The sequence below is a fragment of the Canis lupus genome, chromosome 13 (assembly GCF_011100685.1).
Source record: "Canis lupus familiaris isolate Mischka breed German Shepherd chromosome 13, alternate assembly UU_Cfam_GSD_1.0, whole genome shotgun sequence".
Taxonomy (NCBI): Eukaryota; Metazoa; Chordata; class Mammalia; order Carnivora; family Canidae; genus Canis; species Canis lupus.
In genome coordinates this window covers 22,004,197-22,011,800 of record NC_049234.1, presented here as the reverse complement: position 1 = coordinate 22,011,800, position 7,604 = coordinate 22,004,197, and positions in this window count along the sequence as shown.

Genomic DNA, 7,604 nt, shown 5'->3' with positions numbered 1-7,604 from the left:
TAGGTTTCCCTCTTTCATGCTCCTTCACTGTTTCACTCCCATATTGTTTCTCACTGCTCAGTTGTGATCACCTGCTTGTTTTTCACCGTAGACTTTAAAATTGTAAAACTAGGGACTAAGACTGTCTTTTTCATAGAGGTATCCTCAGGACAGAATACTCGACATTTCATTAAATATTTGTTGAATTTCTGAATTAACTGCATTAATACAGTTAATTACAAAACAGCGTCTTATTTTGTTGGCACAAAAACTTAATTCCCCAAAGACCCAACACAGTGCTGAGGCACTGGAAACACCCTGCCTGTTTCTCTTTCTGGAACTGAACACCTTCCCCCTGTTAGTCTAGGCCTCCTAGAAATACCCTTTTCCCTCCAGTCTGGCTTGGCTTCCCATCTCCATTCTAGTGCCCTTCTTGCTGCATCCATGCTTTTAGCTCTCAGCCCTCTGGCAGTCCTCCCAGATCCAGTGTCTGTGCTGTCCTGAACTCCCTGAGTGGTCTCCATGTGAATCTTCCCGCACCCCTGCCCCACCTCACTTTCCTGGCAGCAATATGATGATGATGTGTGTGAGAAGCCAGCCTCCTTCACCATGATGCTTGGCTGTAATGCAAGGCGGGGAAGGGCACTCAGAAATACTGGGCACCTCAGAGTTTCCTCACACACGTCATCTTGATCATTTCCAGCACAGATGGTGAAGGGCAGGGTTAACTGAGCAGTGATTATGCTAAAGAAAAATCTCAGGCCTGCCTACTTAGAGACCCCACCCTCTTGTCAATGAGTGAATCACAGGGAAGGTGAGCAAATGTGAACCAGGGGGATGACTGCACTCCAGGTGGGTGGGGTGGGACCCAAGGGCAATCCTCACCTCTTGTGACTCCCAAAAGGTCTGTCTGCAACATTTTCTCCCAAGGTGGAGTTTGTAGCTGGCATTTGAGCTGGTGAAAGTCCTTTGTCCTATATGCTCTCACACATCCACAATCTTCATACTGTAGCCAGAGGGTCTTAGAAAGATCGTTTTCAGTGCAGTAGTGGACTTCCCAATTCATTCCCACCCAAGCCCTTTGCCCATGCAGTTACCTCTACTGGGAACATTATTTCCCGTAGTCTCCCAACCCTGCCATTAGTTTCCCCTTCCTACAGATCTCAGCTCAGGGGTCATTCTCATACAAAATGTTCCTGATCGCACACTAGCTTAGGTCCCCCTTTAAATTTCATAGTGTTCGTGCTTTTTCCCCCAAAGCACCAGATGGGATTATAATTGAAAAAATAGAGGACTGGCCTTTGTCTATTTGGGACTCACTCTTGTCATTTTTCTCCCTCCTTAGCAGAGTGACTTTACTACCTAAAGCTTCAGTGTTGGGTCTGCTCAGCCCTTGAGTTAACAACCACCCGACCCCCTATCTCTGGGAACTACCCTCTCACCCTCACAGGTGGGTACCCGGCTGCCATATTTGTACTCAGTGACTCTAATTGGAGAGAGGATGGAGGGTTTACCTGGAAATGTCTCAGCCAATCAGAATCTCACCCAAGAGATTTAGAAATCAAAGACTCTTCTCCTGTCTGAAACTAACAGGGTCAAAACCTGGGAGTGGCTGTGTTCTGCCAAAGTAGACTGAGGAATGGACAGAGAAAGTCTACAGAGAAGGAGGAAAAGTAATGCCCAGATGCCCGGCTACTTCCTGATTGCAAGCCCTTCCTGTTCTCTACCCCCAGCTACATTCCTGGCTGAAGTCTCCATGAGACACCTGGAGTGTGGCGAGCAGAATAAGAGCCACCCAAGGATGTCCATGTCTTAATTCCCACAACCTGTGAATACATTAGGTTACACAGCAAAGGGGAATTAAGGTTGCTAATCAGCAGACCTAAAAATAGGGAGACTATCCTGGATTATCCAGGTAGGCCCAGTGTAATCACTGGGATCTTTCCAAATGGAAGATGGAATGTATTAGGGCTCTCCAGAGAAATAGAACCAGCAGGAGATATCTGTATATCTGTAGCTATAGATACAGATATATGTATGTACTTATCCATGTATATGTATAAATGTGTGTGTATATAGAGAGAGTTTTTTTATGGGAGTTGGTTCATATGATTATGGAGGCTGAGAAGTTGAAAGGCCTGAAAGTCAATGGGGTTAACAGTCTATGTCCTGATCTGCATACCAAAGCCAGAGAACCAGGAGTGCCAGTGTCCAAAGGCAGAAGATTGATGTCTCAGCTCAAGCAAAGAGCAAATTTGCCCTTCCTCTGCCTTTTTGTTCCATTCAGGCTTTCAGCAGGATGAATGGTGCCCACCTACACTGGGGAAAGTGATCTTCTTTACTCAGTTCGCAGATTCAAATGCTCATCTCTACCAGAAACTCTCAAAACACACCCAAAATAATGTCCTACTAGCTATCTGGGCATCCCTTCGCCTAGTCAAGTTGACACATAAAATTAGCCATCACATGGAGACAGAAGGAGTGAGTCAGGGTCAGAGAGATGCTATGCTACTGGCTTTGAAGATAGAGAAAGGGTCCACGAGCCAAGGAATGCAGGTGGCCTATGGAAATTGCAAAAGACAAGGAGATGGACTCTCTCCTAGGGTGTCCTGCTGGCCCAGTGAAATGCATGTTGGAGTTCTGAACTAGAGAACTCTAAGGTAATGAATGTGTGTAATGTGTGTTGTTTCAAGCTATGATGTTTGTAGTCATAAGTTGACTGCTTGAGCTAGTTTCAGCTCCTGTTACTTGCAACCAAAGAATCCTAATACAGGCCACTTGGGCCCCTTCAATCTCTGTTTTAGAATAAGAATTTGATTCTCAGAAGGCAATTTCTTTTATACATGACTTTCCTTTTTAAAACTTTGATAGAACATTATTGTAGAAGGTATCAAATAAAAAATGCAGCACCTGCTTTCAAGAGCTTCCATTCTCTAGCCGAAGTAACAGGACATCCACGTAAATAGTAGATAATGGGCAGGAGGGAGGTCTGGCTATTGCAGGGTACAGAGGAAGGTGGGGCTTCCAAAGAAGTTTCATGAAGGTGGAAACATCCGAGCTGGACTTTGGGAAGGGGAGGGTTTGCAGCAGGGTCTGTGGGGAACAAGAGGCAGGCATGTTGAGTTTCTCAGTAAGAAGATGTAAGGAGCCACCACCTGGAGGACGTGAAGGCTGGTTGTCCAGGTTAGCGGGCATGAGGGGACATGGGAGATGAGGCAGGGCAGGTGAGCCAGCATCACATTATGAAAGGTCATTGATGCCATGTAAAAAGTTTTACTTCACTCAGGGAACAAATACCAAACTAGAGAAAGTTTTTGAGCAGGGTTAGGGTTGTGCTTTGGTCTGATAAATCTGATTTTACTTTCCAAATGTTAAAAGTCTTTGAGCTTCATGCAACATGTGTTTGGGGGCTGGTCTGGGAAAGCTCCAGATATTGGTACCAATGTGGCCTCAAGATCCCCCGGATGTTCCAAGGGCCTTAGGGAATTCACATTGTTGTGAAGAATTTGTTACTCTTCAGGGCTTCCCATTACACTTAGAAGGCCAACTCCAACCAGCCTTTGCCTGCTGTCTGGCACGCTCTTCCCACCTTTTTCGTGGTTGACTGCTTCTCACATTCCAGTGTCCACCCCTGTCTCCCCTCATACAGGCCTTCCCTGCCCCCCGTCACTCTCAGACCCAACAAACCACAGATAGCAAGATGCAGGCAGGCAGCGAGGCCCTTGACGCTGCTAAGCTCATGGAAAGCAGGGAGCACATCCGCTTCCATCCACATTGGCCACCCAGCTCCTGGCACCGCAGAGGGCCAAGTTTGTGATTAAATACATGAATCCAGGCCCTTTTGGTGTGGAAACCGAGGCTGGCGTCCCAGGACTTGGGATAGAATAATTCAGCAAGGAAACGTGAGCTGGACGTTTCTTCACGCCGCCCTGCGGGGAGGGTTCCCAGCACAGCAGTGGCGGGCTCACCCCTCTGTGGGCTGCACTGCAGGGCCTGTGAGGAGCTCACACATGTTCTCGGAGAACAGCCCCCAGAGTAAGCCCCTGACTCTGCTGGCAGAGTTTGAATGGAGAAGGGCCCTCTCCGGAGGCCTAGCTGAGCTGACTCAGCTGTCTGTTGTCCCACGGCAGGGCAGGAGGGGAGTGCCGTGGGGACAGGCGGGGGGCAAGGGCGGGGCTGGAAGGGGCAGCCCGGTGTCCACCAGGCCAGGCTGCTCTGGCCACGGCCTACGTGGGAGGCCTGCCTGTCATGGCTGGCCTGTATTCCGTTCCCCCGTCCCGCCCCGAAGTTGTATGTTGAAGGCCTAGCCCAGTACCTCAGAATGTATTTGGAGATAAGGCCCTTAAACGCCTGGCACCGAAATCAGTGTTAGCCAGGGTTGTCTGGGGCAACAGAACCTCAATATGCCTATTTGTACTTGTATCTGTACCTGTGGCTCTGTCTGTCCAGAGAGATCTAGTACATGCACTGGCTGATGTGATTCTGGAGGCCGGCAAGTCCCAAGGTCCGCAGGGTGAGCAGACAGGCTGGGACCCGGGGAGTCCGGCGTGAGGTTCCAGTCCAAAGGCCAACAGGCTCCAGGCCCAGGGACAGCCAGGGTTTCAGTGTGAGTCTGATGACAGGAAAGACCTATGTCCCGGTTCCAAGGCAGTCAGGTAGAAGGAGTGTCTTCCTCCGGGAGGGTCAGCCTCAGCGTGGCTCCTGCAGACGCCCCTCAGCACGCCCTCCCGAGGGGAGAGGGAAGGGACGCGCCACCCACCTCGGAAGCGACATGTCTGCCTCAGGCGAAACACAGCAAACAACAAGAAGAAAGGAGGTTGTGTTTATGCTCGTGCATGTGTGTCTGCGATATTTATACTCTCTGGTAACAGTTTTTCTGACACACATACGCTCTTCAGGAGGAAGCTGAGAAAGTGAGTGGCAGTTTCTCTGTGTCCAACAACTTCTTGGACCAAGTCCAGCAAACGAAGTGTTTGAAGATGTGGCTCTGGCACCTTCCGTGACAGGCCAGCATGGCAAGCAAGGCTGGAGACAGGGAGCCCACGTCGAGGTGAGAGCAGGAGCCGGGAGAGGAGAAGTCATCCTGCGCTGTGTCAGTGTCCCCAGCAGGAGCCAAGCCCCTCCTGGCAGTCAGGTGGCACTCACTGTGGGCTGGGACCACCCAGGCGCTGAGGTTAGGGCCCCCGGGGCCAGCAAAGGTAACCTTGGCCTCTGGGCTCTTACGGTGCAGACAGGGCGATAAAAGGTCAGTATCTGGTGAGGAGCACATGAGCACAACAGATAATTTCTAGGAGAGGCTTGTGGGACTAACATTTCCAGTCAGTCCTGGCTGATAATCCTTCTGGGTAACATGAGCCCTCATCCCCGGTATGGGGCGTGCATCTGGCCGTCAGTGACGCCCCCCTCTGCCCCCCACCATGCCTGTCATACTATTTCATTCTCTCATGTTCTTCACGATGGTGGTTCATGTGGGTGTCACGCCTCGGCCACCTTTGGAGTTCTCCAGGACAGACGTGAGTCTGGGTCCCTGCCTGGAGCTGAAATGGTGTCAGCACACACATGGCAGGTGTCCCCTGGCTACCGTCGAATTTCACACGGTGGCAGAGATGCCATGTGTTTAGGACAGCCCCCAGCGAGCAGGGCGGCCAAGGCAGGTACAGGTGTGGTTTTAGCCCAGAGCAGAATTAGAGACAGGGCATACTGGGTTTGGGAGGATTGGAAACTTGGATTAGCATTTGCTTTGATCCTCAGTCACCCCCTTGCCATGTGTGTAAAACCCTCCTGGTGTCTGGTGGAAATAGCGTCTTGGGGTGAGAGCCCAGGGCTTGGGGGGCCCTTGGGAATCCAGTTCCACAAAGGAACGGCCCAGCCTCACGTAGGCAGGTCCCAGCGGGCTAGGGTGGATCATGATGCAGTGATAAATAATCCCAAATCTCGGGGCTTGCACAACAAAGGTTGATTTCTGGCTCATGCTACTTATCCACTGCAGGGGTCGGAGGGTGGGAGTGGGAGGTCCTGCTCAGCACCGTCCCTGGGGAATCTGGGCTGGCGGAGGGGCTCCATCGGAGGAGAGCTCCTGCACGGCCACCTGCACCCAAGCTCTTAAAGCTCGGGCCGGAAGTGATCCCCACCGCTTTGCCCATATTCCACCAACCACAGCTAACTTCCCTGGCAGGCAGGGGTCACACATGACAAAATGTCCAGAGGAGGAAAAACCTTATGTGTGAACCGCTAAGAAGACCTCGGGGGTGAGGGGTGACTGGCTGGTGCGGAGTGAGTGGGGGCAAGGGGGCTCGTTCCTCTCCGTTCAGACTGAGCCAGCTGCAGGCCGAGGCGGAGCCGGCCTTTGGGGCTCTTGGTCCCTGGCAGGCTTTACCTTCCCGAAGCTTTCTCAGCAGACTGGAATCCAGCTTAGAACCTTCAGCGGCCCCCGGCCGTTCCAGCCTCGTTAGGGCGGTCAGCAGGAAAACAGCACATCAGGCCTGGGGTTTAAAGAACCTTCAGGAACCAAAAGGGTTTTTTGTTGTTGTTGGAGTTTTAGGAACTAAGGAGGGGAAAAGTGAAATGAGGACAGGAATACTATTTGAAAGAAGCAAAGATGCCTTTGCCTTTGCCTTTGCCTTTGCCAGGAGTACTGGGCAAACACAGGGATGGGCTGAAGGGAGGTACCCTCTGGGGAGCGTGACTTGGGCTGCCAGGAGCTGCCGGGCTTCAGAAGCCATCAGGACAAAGGGCTCTGTCCTCGCAGCCCTTCATGGTGAAGGCAAAGCTTCTGAACCAGGCTCCAGCAACAGGAAGACATTGGCTCGGGTGATCTGGTGGCAGAGGGAGGGAAACGGGGATGCCTGTGGGGCTTTCTGTGCCTGCCTCCGTGGGGCTGGAACAGTCTGAGTTGTCGTCCCCCCACCACCACCTTTCACACCCGTGTCCATCAGGTCTCGTTAACTGTCACTTCTCTGGGAAGTGTCCCCTGACCTCCCCAGACCCGGCTGCCCGGCCCTTGCCTTACTTGCTGTGAGTCTGACAGTAAGTGCATGATGGGGCCTGCAAGGGCCCAGCGTCCTTGTTTCAGAGGCCCCTGGGTATGACCTTGCAGTTCAGCTGAACGCCCCCCTGGTGGCTCCCAGCTGCCCTGGGCACTGCGGCGGGGATCTCTCTAGACCCTGACAACGCCAGCCCCTGGGCCTGGCCAGACTCTGGGACCTCTTGACCTGCCCAAGGCTCCCTGAAGCCAGAACCTGAGCTCATGAACAGCCTTGCCCAACTCCACCCCCAGACACCTCGGCTTGCCCCATCCCTGGTGGCTACCATTTCAACTGACCCACCACTGCTTAGAGGGGCACATCCTGCAGCCTTACCCCTAATTCACCAGCCCAGGGGTAGTGGTATGCCTTCACCACCCTTCCCAGAAACATCCACAATGTTCCCATACCTTCTGAATCTCTGTGGACTGGGCTATCCCTGGGCACTGGGAAACAGAACTACCTTAGTCACACCCACAGTCTACCTCTTTGTGCCTCAGTTTACCCATATGTAAAACTTGGGCCACATCTGCCCCTTCTTACATTACAGAGATTCAGGAAACATTATTAAAGCGCCAGCTGTTCTTTGGAAGAAAAGGGCTC